The following is a 19468-nucleotide window of genomic DNA, read 5'->3' as shown; positions in this document are numbered from 1 at the left end:
GCTAGTGGAATCATGGGACATTTTTCCTTTTGTGTCGGCCTTGTTTCACTTCACATAATGACCTGAAGGTTCATTCACATTAGAGCATGTGTGAGAGTTATCTTGTTTTTGAAAGTTGAATCATATTCCATTGTGTATATACTACACTGGGCTTATCCATTCATCTGTTGAATACTGTGTTGCTTCCACCTTTTGGCTACTGTGAATAATGCTGCTATGAATATGGGATACGAATATCTGTTCCAGTTCTTGGTTTTAAATATTTTGGGTGTATTCCCTAGACCGAAATTGATGGATTCTATGTTAACTCTGTGTTTGATTTTGAGGAGCCCCCTACTGTTTTCTGCAGTTGTGGCTCTATTTTACTATATGGCGTATATTACTATATGCCTTTATATGGCAGAGTAATGCATCTTATGGATGGATCTACCTTATTTTGCTTATTCATTCACCTGTTGGTGGACATTTTCATTGTTTTTACCTTGGGCTGTTGAGAACAGTGCTGCTATGAATATTGGTGTACAACTTTATGTTTGAACACCTGTTTTAAATTCTTTGTATATATGTCTAGGAGTAGAGTTTCCAAAACATATGATAATTACATTTCTATATTTTTGAGAAAATGCTGAAATTTTACACACATTGATTGCACCATTTTACACCTCCACAAGTAAAGTTTGAGTTCCAATTTCTGTACATTTTGCCAACATTTGTTATTTGTCTTTATTGTTGATTTTCCCCATGTCCATCCTGTGTGCGTTATTAAGGAGGAAGTCATGATGCAGGACCCACACTTGAGGAGAGGGAAGTTAGCTTCACATATTTGATGGACAGCTTAGTGTCTGAATAAATTCTTTAGACTCTTTCTGCATGGAGATTTTTATTCAACACTACTCATAAAACCTATGTAACTTTTTTTTGAAACAAGTTTGGACACATGAAAATTATTTTAAACTTTTGGTTATAGTCCAACACTACCTTATTTGACTGCTTAGTTTATTCTTCCTTTGGCTATTGAGAGCTTTTTCTATGTTCTCCTGTTTTTATTTTACATAATTCAGCTTTTGTGGGGTTTTTTGGTACTTCTTTCTCATATTTTAAGATTATCTTGCTTTCCATATTTACTGTCTCAGTCCTAGTATCAGTCACATATTTAAAGAGCCCTTGTTCCTTTTTATTAGAGAATGGTAATAAAAACTTGCATGTGTGAACTTACTATTCTCAGTAGACAATGCATGAAAATACATATGCATGTATCCCAGGCTATGCACACACACAGTTATGAAGATTTTCACAGAGAGCTATGTGTTTCTGTATTAAGCTAAAGATAGTTTATAATTATGTCTCCAACCTGATCTGTTAAGACACAGCTATTGTAACCTCCCTTTATCTGCTTGTAACTTCCCACTCCAGTGGTAAGAAACCTGACTTCTTGGACTCAGTAGAAAATATTTTTAAAATATTTTTCCTGATGCATGAGCATAGGATATTTTTCTTTTCTGTTTTCAATTTCTTTATCAATGCCTTAGAGTTTTCTGATTATAGGTCTTTTATGCCTTTAGTTAAATTTATTCCTAGATAGTTTTTTTTTTTTTTGAATTGTGAGTGGGATTGTTTTCGTATTCTTTTTGATAGTTTGTTATTCATGTATAGAAACAAAATTTATTTGTGTGTATTCCATTTTTTTCCCCTGAATTTATCTTTTAAATAATGTAAAAGATTGTGAAACTTTTTTAATAATGTTAAAAAAAAAACTTTTTAAATAATGTAAAAGATAGTGAAACTAAAATCTCACTGTTTCTCCTACAATCCAGATCATCCACAGGACCCACGACTTAGTGGCTACTAGTCAAGGCTATGGTTTTTCCAGTGGTCATGCATGGATGTGAGAGTTGAACTGTGAAGAAAGCTGAGCGCCGAAGAGTGATGCTTTTGAACTGTGGTACTGGAGAAGACTCTTGAGAGTCCCTTGGACTGCAAGGAGATCCAACCAGCCCATTCTAAAGGAGATCAATCCTGGGTGTTCATTGGAAGGACTGATGCTAAAGCTGAAACTCCAATACTTTGGCCACCTCATGCGACGAGTTGACTCACTGGAAAAGACTCTGATGCTGGGAGGGATTGGGGGCGGGAGGAGAAGGGAATGACAGAGGATGAGATGGCTGGATGGCATCACCGACTCGATGGACATGAGTTTGAGTGAACTCCGGGAGTTGGTGATGGACGGGGAGTCCTGACGTGCTGTGATTCATGGGGTCGCAAAGAGTCAGACATGACTGAACAACTGAACTGAACTGAACTGAACGCCCTTTTCCCACGATGCCTCTTAATACTAAAACCATATGAGCTCCTATAAGGGAAGTAAGTGTCACAACTTTGGTTGAACTTGGTCTTGTAAGTCTTGGCCTCTATAACAAAGTCTGATGCCTGTCTTACCTGATTTCTTGAATGGTGTTGTCATGGTTGTTTTGAAAAGTAACTCACTTTACACTAATTTTAAAATGTACAGAAAGCTTTTAATAATGGCAAAAAGTACTCATATTTGCAAATTCACACAAAATGTTCAGTGTGTTTTACCCAAAACAGTGACACTCTCCTGAGGAACCAACACCTAGCCCCCATGAGGAAATCATGACTCTGCGTCATAGTTGAATACACAGGCCCACTTCCACTTTCACCTGCTGCCCCAACTGTGTGAAGAAACCTTTATCCATCCTGATCCAGTTTTCTTTTCCTGGAACCAGTATTGAGTTTTCCCCTCATTTGGACAGCCTTGATGGATTTAAACAGACAAGATGAGTATGGGATCTAGGTGGCTTTTTATGGTATGGCTTTTCTCACTAAGGATGTTTTTAATACTCATTTATGTTGTAACAATTATGACCACTGCACTTTTTTTCTCATTGTCATTAAAAATACAAAACGTGGCATTAACCATTTAATTCATTTTAAGTATGCAGTTTTGTGATATTAATTACTTTCACGTAGTTGCACAAACAAGTTAAATAATGTGTGTACCTCGTGAGTCCATGGGAGATACTTAAATATATATATGAAGTGAAGTGGAGTCGCTCAGTCGTGTCCGACTCTTTGCGACCCCAGGGACTGTGTGTGTGTGTATATACACACACACACACACCACAGCCACACACACACCTTTATCCATTCATCAGTTGTTGGACAGGTAGCTTGATTTCACATCTTTGCTATTGTGAATAGTGCTGCTGTGAACATAGGGTTGAATGTGTCTTTTTGAATTATAGCTTTGTCTGGATATATGCCCAGGAGTGGGATTGCTAATTCATATGGCAACTTTTTAGTTTTTTGAGGATCCTCCATACTGTTTTTCACAGTGGCTGCATCAGTTCCCACCCACAGTGTAGGAGATTTCGTTTTCTCCACCCGCTCACCAGCATTTGTTATTTGTAGATATTTTATCGATGCCATTCTGATGACAATGAGGACCTCATTGTGGTTTTGATTTGCATTGCTTTAATGATTAGCAGTGTGAAGTGTCTTTTTATGTGCCTGTTGATCATCTATATGTCTTCTTTGGAGAAATGCCTATTTAGACCTGCCCTTTAAAAAATTTTTTTTTGAGATGCATGTGTTGTTTGTGTATTTTGGAAATCAGACCTTTTTGATGGCATTATTTGCAAATATCTTTCACCAACAATTAGTACAGGTGCTGGGGCAACCAGATCCCACATGCAAAAGAACAAAGTTGGACCCATACTTCCCTCGCTATACAAAATCAACTCAAAATGGATCAAAGATGGATGGATCAAAGATGGAAATATCAAGATGGATGTAAGAACCAGAATTACACACCCCATGGAAGAAAACATGTGAAAAACTTCATGACTTTGGATTTGGCCATGATTTCTTAGATCTGCTACCAAAACCACAAACAACAGAAGACAAAAGAGATGAATCAGACTTCTTCACAATAGAAGTTGTGCACAAAACGAGTCAGGGAAAAGATCCGCCACCAAAATGGCACAAGATGTTTGCAGATCACGTACCTGATAAAGGTCTGTAGCCTACAAGCCGAGACCCCGCTGGCCCAGTGGGGTGCCCGTGGGGCTCCTCCTGTCCCAAGTGACAAGGAGGTTTCAGGCCCCACAGCACCCTTGGGCTGGACACTGGTCATCCTCAGCACCCTCAGGAGTGCTGGATGGTTTTGAGCCCCGCTCCTTCTCATCACTGCCCTCAAAGACTGGAGGCTTCAACATGTCTCCAGAAGAACACAGAATCTTTGCAAGTCTTTGAGAACCAAGGGATTATCCTTCACTTTCTTGAAAAGTGCATCTTACTTCGTAGCAGTGACCTTTTCCAGTGTGGCCCCCCTGGTGTTCTCCCACCTTCTTCCTCTCTCTGAAAGTGGCCAGGGCAGTTCAAGTGTCTCCAGTCCCCGCACCAGGTGACGAGGCCAGTGGGGGAGGTCCTGGTGGTCCTTGCTTTCACTGGATACTAACTCAGACTCGCAGGTTGACTTTGAACGTGGACGCCCCTGCTTATCCATCAAGAATTCTCATCTCCTCACCTTTTCTTTTCCTCTTCCTTTTCTGTCTCAGAGTTACCTGAGGTCACCACTCACAGTTCCTGAAGAGCCCAGAGATTTCTCCTGAAGGACAGGTTCTGAAAGATTCATAGGGATAAATAAAGAATGCAGATGATTCCTACCTTGTGCTGATGCCGCGAGGGTGACAAGAGTGAGTGTTTTCTCATGAGAACTGTAAAATCCTCCAAGTAATAGATCACTGGGGGCATCCTTTGTCTTCCTGCTCATTCTAATAATGTTGTTCCTGAATTTTAATTCAAAAAAATTTATCTTATAAATATGCCAAGGGGGCGATCCATTAAAAAGATGTTACTGAAGTAACTTCAAGGGTTTTACAACCAATAGGGACACAGAACCTGAGGTCAGACACTGGCTGAGAGATTCCCACCCTGAGCCACTGTCTCTTGGAGGGTGGAATGGCATGACCGTCCTCCGGTGGGTAAGCCTCCTCAGGTACATCCTATGTGGGACCACTGCATCACAGAATCTTAGACTGGCCAATGGCAGGCAGCTGGTGAGAGATGAGGAAAACAGAAAGCTGTCCAGCAGCCTGGGAAAACTCCTGGGCAAGGACTTAGTAAGGGTCAGCGTCAGGCCATTAGTTAGAGCCAGCATCAGGGTCTTAGAGAGTGTCAGAATCTCAGAGATAACTTTATGGCCTTAGCAAGAGTCAGTTAAGGCTGTTCATTAGGGACACTTCGGAGACTTTATTAGGGACATATTCAGGACTATTTAGTGACAGCATACACTATAAGGGAAAAAGACCTAAGCTAGGGACAGTGTCAAGTGTTCAGGTAAGGTTGTTCCTTAGGGATATCTCAGGGCTTTCAATAGGACCAGCATCAGGGCTGTAGTTAGAACCAGTGTCAGGGCATTAGTTAGTGACAAAATCAGGGTGTTACTTAGGGGAAAAGTCAGGTCATTATTATTGACAGTGTCAGGGCCTTTGTGAGCAGAAGGTTCTTGACCTTACAAAGGAATAGGATCAGAGAAATAGGACCATTATTGGGTCATGAGTTAGGGTTACAATTAGGGTGTTATATAGGGAAAGAATTAGGTTATTAATGACAGTGTCTGGGCCTTAGGTAGAGTCTTCATCAAGACCTTAGTTAGGAAGAGTTTAGTTCAGTTCAGTCGCTCAGTCGTTTCCACCACTTTGTGACCCCATGGACTGCAGCAGGCCAGGCTTCCCTGTTCATCACCAACTCCCAGAGCTTGCTCAAACTCATGTCCATCGAGTCAGTGATGCCATCCAACCATCTCATCCTCTATCATCCCCTTCTCCTCCTGCCTTCAATCTTTCCCAGCATCAGGGTCTTTTCAAATGAGTCAGTTCTTTGCAACAGGTGGCCAAAGTATTGGAGTTTCAGCTTCAGCATCTGCCCTTCCAGTGACTATTCAGGACTGATTTCCTTTAGGATGGACTGGTTGGCTCTTCTTGCAGTCCAAGGGACTCTCAAGAGTCTTCTCCAACACCACAGTTCAAAAGCATCAATTTTTCAGAGCTCAGTTTTCTTTATAGTCCAATTCTCACATCCATACATGACTACTGGAAAAGCCATAGCTTTGACTAGGTGGTCCTTGGTCAGCAAAGTAATGTCTCTGCTTTTTAATATTCTGTCTAGTTTGGTCATAGCTTTTCTTCCAAGGAGCAAGTGTCTTTGAATTTCATGGCTGCAGTCACCATGTGCAGTGATTTTGGAGCCCAAGAAAATAAAGTCACTCACTATTTCCATCATTTTCCCATCTATTTGCCATGACGTGATGGTACCAGATGCCATGATCTTATTTTTCTGAATGTTGAGTTTTAAGCCAACTTTTTCACACTCCTCTTTCACATTCATCAAGAGGCTGTTTAGTTCTTCTTTGCTTTCTGCCATAAGGCTGGTGTCGTTGTGTATCCAAGGTTGTTGTTATTTCTCCCAGCAATCTTGATTCCAGCTTGTACTTCATCCAGCCTAGCATTTTGCATGATGTACTCTGCATAGAAGTTAAATAAACCGGGTGACGATATACAACCTTGACATACTCCTTTCCTGATTTGGAACCAGTCTGTTGTTCCATGACCAGTTCTCTGATTTGGAACCAGTCTGTTGTTCCATGACCAGTTCTAACTGTTGATTCTTGACCTGCATACAGATTTCTCAAGAGGCAGGTCAGATGGTCTGGTATTCCCATCTGTTTAAGAATTTTCCACAGTTTGTTGTGATCCACAGAGTCAAAGGCTTTGGTGTAGTCAATAAAGCAGAAGTAGATATTTTTCTGGAACTAACTTTTTGATGATCCAACATATGTTGGCAATTTGATCTCTGGTTCCTCTACCTTTTCCAAATTCAGCTTGAACATCTAGACATTCATGGTTCATGTACTTTTGAAGCCTGGCTTAGAGAATTTTGAGCATTACTTTGCTAGCATGTGAGTTGAGTGCAATTGTGGTGGAATTCCAGCTGAGCTATTTCAAATCCTAAAAGATGATGCTGTGAAAGAGCTGCACTCAATAGGTCAGCAAATTCGGAAAACTCAGCAGTGGCCACAGGACTGGAAAAGGTCAGTTTTCATCCTAGTCCCAAAGAAAGGCAATGCCAAAGAGTGGTCCAACTAGCGCAAAGAGTCGGACACGACTGACCAACTGAACTGAACTGAACTGAATTGAACTTGAACATTCTTTGGCATTTGCCACCTCTTCTTAATGTCTTCTGCTTCTGTTAGGTCCATACCATTTCTGTCGTTTATTGTGCCCATCTTTACATGAAATATTCCTTTGGTATCTCTAATTTTCTTGAAGAGATCTCTAGTCTTTCCCATTGTTTTGTTTTCCTCTATTTCTTTGCATTCATCACCAAGGAAGTCTTTCTTATCTCTTCTTGCTATTCTTTGCATTAAATGGGTATATCTTTCCTTTCTCCTTTACCTTTAGCTTCTCTTCTTTTCTCAGCTATTTGTAAGGCCTCCTCAGACAACCATTTTGCCTTTTTGCATTTCTTTTTCTTGGGAATGGTCTTGATCACTGCCTTCTGTATAAAGTCATGAACCCCCGTCCATAGTTCTTCAGGCACTCTGTCTATCAGATCTAATCCCTTGAATCTATTTCTCACTTCCACTGGATAATCATAAGGGATTTGATGTAGGTCATACCTGAATGGTCTAGTGGTTTTCCCTACGTTCTTAAATTTAAGTCTGAATTTGGCAATAAAGAGTTCATGATCTGAGCCACAGTCAACTCCCATTGTTTTTGCTGACTGTATAGAGCTTCTCCATCTTTGGCTGCAAAGGATATAATCAATCTGATTTCGGTGTTGACCGTCTGGTAATGTCCCTATGTAGACTCTTCTCTTGTGTTGTTGGAAGAGAGTATTTGCTATGACCACTGTGTTCTCTTGGCAAAACTCTGTTTGCAGGGGAAAGGATAACAGGAAGAGCATCAGGGACTCAGATTCAGCAGCAGGACATTAGTTAGGGCCAGCAACAGGGCCTTAATTAGGGACAGTGTTAGAAACTCAGAGATAACTTCATGGCCTGAGTAAGAGATGTTCAGGCTGTTAGTTAGATGCACTTCAGTGACTTTCTGAGGGACATAGTCAGGGCCTTACTAATAGGATCAGGGTGTTATTTTGTGACAGCTTAGGCTATAAGGGGCAGTATCATGGCCTCAATTAGGGGCAGTGTCAGAGTTAGGGACAGGCTTAGGGCCTTCCTGAACTATAGTTCAGGCCTTAGCTAGGGACATGTCTAGGGCTTAGCTAAAGACAGTTTCAAGGCTTCAGTTAGAGATAATTTGAGGGCCTTAAAGAAGTTCAGGCTGTTACTTAGCAGCATCTCAGGACCTTAATAGGGCTAGTGTCGGGTTCACAGTTGTGACTAGTGTCAGGGTGTCAGTTAGGGACAGCGTTAGAGACCTACTTCAGTACATATTCAGGGCCTTAGTTATGGATAGGATCATGGCAAAAGTAGGGATATTGAGGGCTATTAGGGACACCATCAGGGCATTAGGATGAGTCTCAGGGTGTTATTTAGAGGCAAAATGAGGATGTTAGAGAAAGAGTCAGAAAATTGGTTACAGACAGTATCAGCCCCTCAGGTAGAGACTTCTTCAAGGCCTTAGTGCCTTGAAGTGAGGGAGTGCGTCAGGAGTGCATCAGGCTGTCACTTAAATACAGAGTTAAGGGCTTAATTAAGGAGAGTGTCAGGACCTCAGAGAAAACTTGCAGACCTTAGTAAAAGACACTTCAGAATATTTGTCCCAGGGACATTGTCAGGGTGTTCGTTACAACCAGCATCAGGGCCTTAGTTAGGCAGAGAGTTAAGAGGACAGACTGGGAAAGCTCAGGTCGTCATGGACAGCTAAGGGCCATAGTTAGTGTAGGGTCATGGCCTGGTAGTGAAATCGAGCAGGACTCTGTGAGGCTCCAGGGCCCAGAAGCCTTTCCCATGTCCCCTGTTTCTTTGTCGGGAATAGACTCCTGGCTCCATGACCTACCCTGAGCTTCAAAGGGCAGATTGGAAGAGGTGCTAATCAGGGAAGGGAGAGGATGCAGAGAGAAGGAAAGAACACTCAAGAAAGAGTATTTTGTCTTGGGTCAGGGTCCTGTTTCTGTCCAAAGGGATACACATAGAAATATCTCTAAACTTTTTACCCAATTATACATCCGCTCCAGCAATATGGAAAATTGTAGCATTCTTCATTCCAGAGAAGCTCACCAAGAGACCATCTGAGCTCAGATGAAGGGAGTTCAGGCCCTGTACACACCTTAATCCTTACAACAACTCTGCCCTTTAACCGTTGCTATAAAGTGAAATTCACTCAGTCCGACTCTTTGTGATCCCATGAACTGTACAGTCCATGGAATTCTCCAGACCAGAATACTGGAGTGGGTAGCTATTCCCTTCTCCAGGGGATCCTCCTAACCCAAAGATCAAACCCAGGTCTCCCGCAATGCAGGTGGATTCTGTACCAGCTGAGTCACCAGGGAGGCCCAAGAATACTAAAGTGGGTAGCCTATCCCTTCTCCAGGGAGTCTTCCCAACCCAAGAATTGAACTAGGGTCTCCTGCATTACAGGCAGATTATTTACCAGTTGAGCTAACAGGGAGCCCATAGCTATATAACTCCTAAACAAATCCTCCTGCTTTGGGGCAGTTTTTGAGGACATGAGTTTTCTATGTCCATCTTTGCTAGCAAAGCAGTAAAGCTATGCTTTTCTACTTCGCCTGAAACTCTATCTCTGAAATTTGGTTTAGCACAGGTGTACAGAGGTGGTGTTTTGTGATCGGATTTTGTGCTCAGTGTGGGGCTGACTTGGGGATGGCCCCTGTGGGTCCTCTGACTTGATCAGATGCTCCAAGATTTTCTCCATGCCAGCCTCTTTCAAGAGAGTGGAGGGTTGGAGAATGCCATGAGAGGGCAGATCACCTGGCATTCTTGCCTGGAAAGGCTGAGACCGAGTCATACCCCATCTGGCAATTGGATCTCCAGGGCAGGAGCAGACAGTGAAGAGGGACTGCCCTAGCCACTGCCAAGGCCAACTCTGCCTTGAGGACGACCCTCTCTTCATCCTGCCTGGACTGTTTCAAATGTCCTACTCCAAGGAATTAATCTGGGAAACCAGGAAAGTAGCACGTGGGGTGTTGCAAGAACTCAGACAGTGTGTGATAACTCGCTGGCATGCACTCTGTGGTTCTGCAGACTTAGGGTAATCTTGGTTCCCACTTTGGTGGTTGTTCATTCCAGGAAATCTCATCTAGAAGGTGCTTCTGAACTGCTTTGACGTGATCTGTATTTGTGTTTGAAATAACGTCACTCTGTCTGTGTAGGTATTGTATGGCATATTTAACAGTTCTTTTAGAGTCAGGCCCAAGTGAGGACCAGAGACAGGGTGGACTGAGGATCAGAGTCACGTCCAAGTGAGGCCGAGTTAGGGCCGCAGTGGGGCCCAAATCTGGATGGAGAGGAAACTAAGTAAGGATATAGTGAGACCAGTGTCAGCACAAAGTGAGAAGCAGTGTCAGGAATTGCATGGAGAAGTGTCAGGACATAGAACCAGGATCGAAGTGTGGTCAGGTCCAGAGTAAGGGCACAGCGAGGACCAGCGTCAGGCGGTAGTGAGGTCGAGAGACGCGCCACAGTGAGGACCGGAGTCAGGGAGTAGTGAGCCCGGGTCGGGATGGAGTGAGGAGCAGCGGCGGGCCGGTGAGGGGACCTGGGGACCCGATGTGGCCGATGAGGGGACCTGGGACCCGATCTGTTCGATGAGAGGACCTGGGTGGGGGTACCACGGAGAGAACCTGGCGGGGGGGTGGCGGTCCGCGGAGAGGACCCTGAGCGGAGCGGTCAAGCGGACCTGGGGTGGGGAGTCGTAAGTGGACGAGTGGCAGCGCCCGGGGTCTATGGAGAGGATCTGAAGGGAGCCATCTCAGGGCACAGAGAGAGGAAAGAAGTGAGGACCGGCCACAGGCAGCGTCAGGCCTAGAGAGGAAAGATGTCAGGGAGCAGTGAAAAGTGGAGTAGGTGGGTGGAGAAGAAAGGTGTCAGGACATGGTGAGAGGCCGTGTCAGTGCTCACAGAGAGGAGTGTCGGGAGAGTGCAAGGCCCTGTCAGGTCCTAGAGAGGAAAGACCTCAGGGAGCAGTGAGAGGCCGCCTCAGAACCTAGAGAGGAAAGACAGCTGGGAACCGTGTTAGGGTTAGGGTTTTAGGGTTAGGGTTAGGGGTTAGGGTTACGGATAGGGTTAGATGAGTTAGGGTTATGGTTAGCTTTAGATGGGTTAGGGTTAGATGAGTTATGGTTAGGGTTCCCGACATGGAACCCAGCCCCCTCAGACGCACTCCCGCAGCCCCCTCACCCGTGGGCAGGACTGTGCTGATCTAAGAATGTGTAAGTCTCGCAGAGTGCATGCCGACATCCAGCCCCGACTCGGGAAATGAGTTCCTTGGAGCAGGCCTTGCCAGTCTGGTGCCTGAGGAGCCACACACTAGGACGATAGCGGCCCCAGCCTCCTGGTGGTTGAGAGTCACCCCAGGCTTGGAGCGCTGGCTGGGAAGTTATTTTGCAGTGGCAATTGCCCCTAGGGTCCCGTGCCCAGGCAGGGCTGCCACACTCCCAGGGGACGTCCAGGCAACCTCCACATGGCTGTTCCATCACGTTTGCTCTGCAGGAGAGAGCTCGCGAGCCTAGGCCTGTCTGCACGGTGCTTGGCTCCTGCGGGCAGAACACCGTGAATGCCCACCTGGCTGGCAGAGTGCAGGCCGACTCCCGGCCCTGACTCGAGAATTGAGTCCCTGGGGCCAGGCCTGGAGATCTGGCGTCTGAGGAGCTAAACACTGGCTGCGCACTCAGTTCAGTTCAGTCGCTCATTCGTGTCTGACTCTTTGCGACCCCATGAATCACAGCATGTCAGGACTCCCTGTCCATCACCAACTCCCGGAGTTCACTCAAACTCATGTCCGTCGAGTCGGTGATGCCATTCAGCCATCTCATTCTTTGTCGTCCCCTTCTCCTCCCGCCCCCAATCCCTCCCAGCATCAGTCTTTTCCAGTGAGTCAACTCGTCACATGAGGTGGCCAAAGTATTGGAGCTTCAGCTTTAGCATCAGTTCTTCCAATGAACACCCAGGATTGATCTCCTTTGGATGGACTGGTTGGATCTCCTTGCAGTCCAAGGGACTCTCAACAATCTTCTCCAGCACCACAGTTCAAAAGCATCAATTCTTCGGCGTTCAGCTTTCTTCACAGTCCAACTCTCACATCCATACATGACCACTGGAAAAACCATAGCCTTGACTAGACGTCTTTGTTGGCAAAGTAATGTCTCCGCTTTTTAATATGCTATCTAGATTGGTCATAACTTTTCTTCCAAGGAGTAAGCGTCTTTTAATTTCCTGGCTGCAATCACATCCCCAGTGATTTTGGAGCCCCCAAAAATAAAGTCTGACACAGTTTCCACTGTTTTTCCATCTATTTCCCATGAAGTGATGGGACCAGATGCCTTGATCTTAGTTTTCTGAATGTTGAGCTTTAAGCCAACATTTTCACTCTCCTCTTTCACTTTCATCAAGAGGCTTTTGAGTTCCTCTTCACTTTCTGCCATAAGTATGGTGTCATCTGCATATCTGAGGTTATTGATATTTCTCCCAGCAATCTTGATTCCAGCTTGTGCTTCTTCCAGCCAAGGGTTCCTCATGATGTACTCTGCATATAAGGTAAATAAGCAGGGTGAAAATATACAGCCTTGACATACTCTTTTTCCTATTTGGAACCAGTCTGTTCTTCCATGTCCAGTTCTAACTGTTGCTTCCTGACCTGCATACAGGTTTCTCAAGAGGCAGGTCAGGTGGTCTGGCATTCCCATCTCTTTCAGAATTTTCCACTGTTTCTTGTGATCCACACAGTCAAAGGCTTTGGCATAGTCAATAAAGCAGAAATAGATGTTTTTCTGGAGCTCTCTTGCTTTTTCTGTGATCCAGCGGATATTAGCAATTTGATCTCTGGTTCCCCTGCCTTTTCTAAAACCAGCTTGAACATCTGGAAGTTCTCGGTTCACGTATTGCCGAAGCCTGGCTTGGAGAATTTTGAACATGAGTTTACTAGTGTGTGAGATGAGTGCAATTGTGCGGTAGTTTGAACATTCTTTGGCATTGCCTTTCTTTGGGATTGGAATGAAAACTGACCTTTTCCAGTCCCATGGACACTGCTGAATTTTCCAAATTTGCTGGCATATTGAGTCCAGCACTTTCACAGCATCATCTTTCAGGATTTGAAATAGCTCCACTGGAATTCCGTCACGTCCACTAGCTTTGTTCATAGTGATGCTTTCTAAGGCCCACTTGACTTCACATTCCAGGATGTCTGGCTCTAGGTGAGTGATCACACCATCGTTATTATCTTGGTCCTGAAGATCTTTTCTGTGTAGTTCTTCTGTGTATTCTTGCCACCTCTTCTTAATATCTTCTTCTGTTAGGTCCGTAGCATTTCTGTCCTTTATCGAGCCCATCTTTGCAAGAAACGTTCCCTTGGTATCTCCAATTTTCTTGAAGGTATCTCTAGTCTTTCGCATTCTATTATTTTCCTCTATTTCTTTGCATTGATTGCTGAGGAAGGCTTTCTTATCTCTCCTTGCTATTCTTTGGAACTCTGCATTCAGATGCTTATAGCTTTGCTTTTCTCCTTTGCTTTTCACTTCTCTTCTTTTCACAGCTATTTGTAAGGCCTCCTCAGACAGCCATTTTGCTTTTTTGCATTTCTTTTCCATGGGGATGGTCTTGGTCCCTGTCTCCTTTACAATGTCACGAACCTCTGTCCAGAGTTCATCAGGCATTCTATCTATCAGATCTAGTCCCTTAAATCTATTTCTCACTTCCACTGTACTCTCATAAGGGATTTGATTTAGGTCATATCTGAATGGTCTAGTGGTTTTCCCTACTTTCTTCAATTTAAGTCTGAATTTGGCAATAAGGAGTTCATGATCTGAGCCACAGTCAGCTTCTGGCCTGTTTTTTTGATATCTGTATAGAGCTTCCCCATCTTTGGCTGTAAAGAATATAATCAATCTGATTTCGGTGTTGACCATCTGGTGATGTCCATGTGTAGAGTCTTCTCTTGTGTTGTTGGAAGAGGGTGTTTGCTATGACCAGTGCGTTCTCTTGGCAAAACTCTATTAGCCTTTGCCCTGCTTCATTCCGTGCTCCAAGGCCAAATTTGCCTGTTACTCCAGGTGTTTCTTGACTTCCTACTTTTGCATTCCAGTCCCCTATAATGAAAAGGACATCTTTTTTGGATGTTAGTTCTAAAAGGTCTTGTAGGTCTTCATAGAACCGTTCAACTTTGGCTTCTTCAGTATTACTGGTTGGGGCATAGGCTTGGATTACTGTAATAGTGAATGGTTTGCCTTGGAAACGAACAGAGATCATTCTGTCGTTTTTGAGATTGCATCCAAGGACTGCATTTCGGATTCTTTTGTTGACCATGATGGCTACTCCATTTCTTCTAAGGGATTCCTGCCCACAGTAGTAGATATAATGGTCATCTGAGTTAAATTCACCCATTCCAGTCCATTTTCGTTCACTGATTCCTATAATGTCGACGTTTACTCTTGGCATTTCCTGTTTGACCACTTCCAATTTGCCTTGATTCTTGGACCTAACATTCCAGGTTCCTATGCAATATTGTTCTTTACAACATTGGACCTTGCTTCTGTCACGTCACATCCACAACTGGGCATTATTTTTGCTTCGGTTCCATCCCATCATTCTTTATGGATTTATTTCTCCACTGAACTCCAATAGCATATTGGGAACCCAACAACCTGGGGAGTTCCTCATTCAGTACCCTATTATTTTGCCTTTACATACTGTTCATGGGGTTAGGGTTAGGGTCAGGGTCAGGATCAGGATCAGGGCGCCTGTGCGAGCCCCATCCTCCCCCTGCACCCGACTCCGCCCGCCGCCCCAGCCACGTCCGTCCCGTGGCCACCGGCTCGTGCTCCCGGGCCCAACTCGGCCTCCAGGTGGAGGGACCAGCGGGTCGACCAGCCGCCCTGGCTGCACTCTGCCTCCAGGTACAGGGAATGGCGGGCCAACCAGCCAGCCGGGCCAGACAGCCTCCCAGTGCAGTGACTGGCAGCTTGACCAGTCATCCAGGCCCCACTCTGACTCCGGGTGGAGGGACTGGTGGTTCGACCAGCCAGCCGGGCCAGACGGCCTCCCAGTGCAGTGATCGGTGGGTCGACCAGTTGGCCGGGCCCACTAGGCCTCCAGATGGAAGTACTGATGGGTAGAGTTAGAACTTTATCCTGATGTCTGATGCACATTAGGACAAGAATTTGTCCTTTAAAATCACCTGTCTCTCATAAGAGTCTAAGTCCAGATTGGTAAACTTTTGGAGAGACTCTTTTAGACTTTCCAGAAAGGCAATGGGGTTCTCATTGGATTCCTGAGTTATTGCTGAGACTGGGCACAGTCCCACAGCCAATAGGCTTACTTCTATTTCCATGGGTGGACTTTCTTAGGGGTGAGTCTTTTTAAAGCTTATCCTACACAGTACTGTTGCAACCTGAGAGCCAGGTGTCCCTGGGTCAGGGTGCAGATCCCCAGGCAGGCTGAGGTGTGACAGCCTCCTGGAGACTGAATCCCCGGGCAGGTCGAGGGAGGTTGGCCTCCTGAAAATTGGGTCCCAGGACAGTTCGAATCATGTTGACTTCCTGGGACCCCTGGACTGGAGTTGAGTGTCCCCAAGGTCTCCAGCGTGACCAGTGCTGGGTAGGATTAAGGGGTTGTAACCTTAACTCATTGCTGGTTTGTCCACCATGGATGGGAATAGATACCATGATGTAAAGCAATCCAAGCCTGTGCCCTTGGTTGGGAACTTGGTGAAACAGCCATCAGCCTTATCCTGTTATTGTTCTGAGGGATTGTAAGTTACTGATTTCCTCCCCTAGTCCTCCATAAGAATAGCTTAGGGTGTCTCCAATGGTAAACATTTCATTGTCATAGACCCACTGTAGGTAATAACAGAAGTAATGACAAAGGACACGGAACAGCAGACTGGTTCCAAATAGGAAAAGGAGCACGTCAAGGCTGCATATTGTCACCCTGCTTATTTAACCTATGTGCAGGGTACATCATGAGGAACGCTGGGCTGGAGGAAGCACAAGCTGGAATCAAGATTGCCAGGAGAAATTTCAAATATCAATAACTTCAGATACACAGATAACACTACCCTTATAGCAGAAAGCAAAGAAAAACTAAAGAGCTCTTGATGAAAGAGGAGAGTGAAAAAGTTGGTTTAAAGCTCAGCATTCAAAAAACGAACATCATGGCATCCGGTCCCATCACTTCATGTCAGATAGATGGGGAAACAGTGACAGACTGGGCTCTGGGCTCCAAAATCACTGCAGATGGTGATTGCAGCCATGAAATTAAAAGACGCTTACTCCTTGGAAGGAAAGTTATGACCAACCTAGACAGCATATTAAAAAGCAGAGATGTTTACTTTGCCAACAAAGGTCCATCTAGTCAAGGCTATGGTTTTTCCAGTGGTCATGTATGGATGTGAGAGTTGGACTATAAAGAAAACTGAGTGCTGAAAAACGGATGCTTTTGAACTGTGGTGTTGGAGAAAACTCTTGAGAGTCCCTTGGACTGCAAGGAGATCCAACCAGTCCATCCTAAAGGAAATCAGTCCTGAATATTCATTGGAAGGACTGATGTTGAAGCTGAAACTCCAATACTTTGGCCTCCTGATGCGAAGAACTAACTCATTGGAAAAGACCCTGATGCTTGGAAAGATTGAAAGTGGGAGGAGAAGGGGACGACAGAGGATGAGATGGTTGGATGGCATCACTGACTCAGTGGATATGAGTTTGAGTAAACTTCAGGAGTTGGTGATGGACAGGGAGGCCTGGCGTGCTGCAGTCCATGGGGTTGCAGAGAGTCGGACATGACTGAGCAACTGAATTGAACTGAAGGGCACAACATAAACGGATTAAAATCAAATGGGTCTAAGATGACAGACAAATCAATTTCAGCTAAATCTTGATCCTCAATCTGTAAGCTAAATGACACACCCAGAGGTGCCAGGACAGTTCCAAGGCACTGTGAAAAGACCGAGTGGGTGGTTCCCCTGTTGTTGGAATGATCCTTCCGCTCATTAACATATGAAATCACCCAACTCACTAAAACTAACCATATGTGATGGCCCACACTCTTGGAGTGTGTTTATCTCTGAATCTGAACAAATTTACCTCTTACCTATTGCTGGGTCTCTCATGGAATTTTTTTTGAAATGAGACATCAAGAACCTGAGCTTCAGTAGGTCCTGAAACCAAGCACCATGGATTTTGGCCTGGCTTAAGTCCCGGTCGGACACGAATGAGTGACTAAGCATAGCACAGAGTCCCTGACATGTGAGTTTGAGTGCCAATCTTAGGTAAACAGTTTCAAACACAATTTTTGGAAATGGAAAGATGATGACCTGCCCAATACTTTGTAAACAGTGGCATAAATGCAGAGAGGAGCTGAAGGACGGGAGGAAGAAGAGATGGGAAAAAGGTGCCTAGGAATCCCCTTCATAACTTGCTGGAAAATCTGCTAAATGCCTGACCTGTGCTCACAGTTTTCATTGGCCTGATCCTTGGCATAAAGGAGGTTAAGGAGAGAAGAACCTCCACCCACTTGGGCAACCGCTACCAAGGCACAGCAGATAGCAGAGCCCTCGGGACACCCTGGGGCACCTAATGCCGCTCACCCATTTGCCGGGGGTTCAAGGAAACAAGGAATGAGAGATTGTAAAGGAATTAAGGTTTTGTTAGCCATATGTCCTTCCAGCCATAGGAGCGAGAACTTCCTACCCCCACCAGAGGTCTTCTGGACTCTGAGACGGAGTCACCTCAGCTTCTGCGCGTTCATTTTTGCTGTCCCCGTTTCCAGCACCCTGGGCTTCTTGTCCCTTCCCCTGTGCTGGGTTTTCCTCGCGTTAAACTTCCACCTTGGGAGTTTTTGCCGAGTTGGGCCTCTGCTCTGTTTGGCCTCTGCCTCGCGGGAGCCGAGCTGAGGTTGTTTCAGCCGGGTTAAATCCGAGTCATGGCACCGTTTGTGTTGGGGAAGTTTGTAATTTCCTCGGTTCTCTCTCCCTGCAGCAAAAATTTGAAGCAACGGATGGACCAGTGTTACAGCTCTGTGATACACCTCAGATTTATTTGGCAAACAAAGGAAAATACACCACCCTCTATGCGTGGGGAGGGCTGACTCAAAAGATGCGGAGAGAACAGAAGCTCCCAGTCTTCCAGGCTTCCTCATTTTATACATTCGTCTCCTTCCCCTGAACCTGCCCTGTGTAAATTGCACTAGCCAGGAGGGCTGTATGTTTTACCTGAGGTCCTCTCTCCGGTCCGCTGACCTATGTTCGTGGGCTTTTCCCTTCTTTGTCTTTTGGCCACCACCATTCTGGACTCCTTTTCCCTATTCTAACTACCTAACAGGTCAGGACTGCTCAGAGGCACCGCCGTGTGCCAGGTGCCGCCTGGATGTTCGGGCCGCAGCAGCAAGCACACAGGGGAAGACCTCGGTCCTTGGGAGCCTGCTTTCTGCCGCGGAAGATGTCACAGACAGTGGGCAGGCTCCGGCAGGAGGCGGGAGGTGGGTCAGGAGGGAGACAGGCTGGGCGAGATGAGAGGAGTGGGCAGGGTGCGCTGGGGGCACTGCGGGTGTGGGGGCAGGCCCAGGGGAGCCGCGTGGCCTTCACACGCCTTGACCTGTTCAGGTCTTGGTCTCCTCATCTGAGAAACAGGGGAGGACACGCTGGTTCTCCAGGGAGCCGCGTGGCCTCTGGACGCCCCTCCATGGCCGGCTGCCTTGGGCACAGATGGGCCCGCTGGGCTGACTGTGGGATCCTGTGGTCCTGTGTTTTTTTCCCCCAGGTGGTGTCTGTCACTCCCAGGCTGTGGCTTATGGGTAAATTTGAGACTCTTGCGTTTAAAAGTAATTTCTAATTCCCAGGAAGCCTTCAGGGGATTGGCGTTTTATCTTGAAACACAAAGCCTGGTGCGCAGATCTGCTGACTTTCCTTCCTTGTTCATTGGTGCATTGCGGGTGTTTTCCAATGCACGAGGCCCCTTCCTGCCTGGCTCCCTGAGTTTTCTTCCAAGCTCCTCTCCCCAGGCCCACCCAGAGCCCCCTGCTCTGCTCCCCCTTGGATCCCCGCTGCCTTTGGTCCCCGCCCCCTCCAGGAGACCGCCTGTGCCCTCACCCTTCTGCCTCTGCCCCGGGACACCTGCCTCTCGCCATTGCTGTTGTTTAGTCACTAAGTTTTGTCCGACTCTTTGCGACACCATGGACTGTAGCCCGCCAGGTTCCTCTGTCCATGGGATTCTCCAGGCAATAATACTGGAGTGGGTTGCCGTTTCCTCCTGCAGGGGG

General features: G+C 45.8%; 1 long non-coding RNA gene across 2 annotated transcripts in view; it reads left to right on the top strand.

The window, feature by feature from the left end:
• The window catches only part of LOC129562993 (uncharacterized), a 72253-nt gene extending 67413 nt beyond the window's left edge, over positions 1–4840 (top strand). The window contains exons 3-4 of one of the 2 annotated variants that reach the window (XR_016038144.1): positions 1815–2825; positions 4578–4840. This is a non-coding gene — a long non-coding RNA (uncharacterized LOC129562993). Of the gene's footprint in view, positions 1–1814; positions 2826–4577 lie in introns of those variants that run through there. The other variant, XR_016038143.1, reaches the window with a different exon arrangement.
• Positions 4841–19468: the final 14628 nt, after the last annotated feature.

Source organism: Moschus berezovskii, chromosome 9 (genome assembly GCF_049115385.1).
Source record: "Moschus berezovskii isolate FMDL1 chromosome 9, NW_MosBer_1.0, whole genome shotgun sequence".
NCBI classification, from domain to species: domain Eukaryota; kingdom Metazoa; phylum Chordata; class Mammalia; order Artiodactyla; family Moschidae; genus Moschus; species Moschus berezovskii.
The sequence above is the reverse complement of the archived record's forward strand: the minus strand, read 5'-3'. Positions and strand labels throughout refer to the sequence as shown.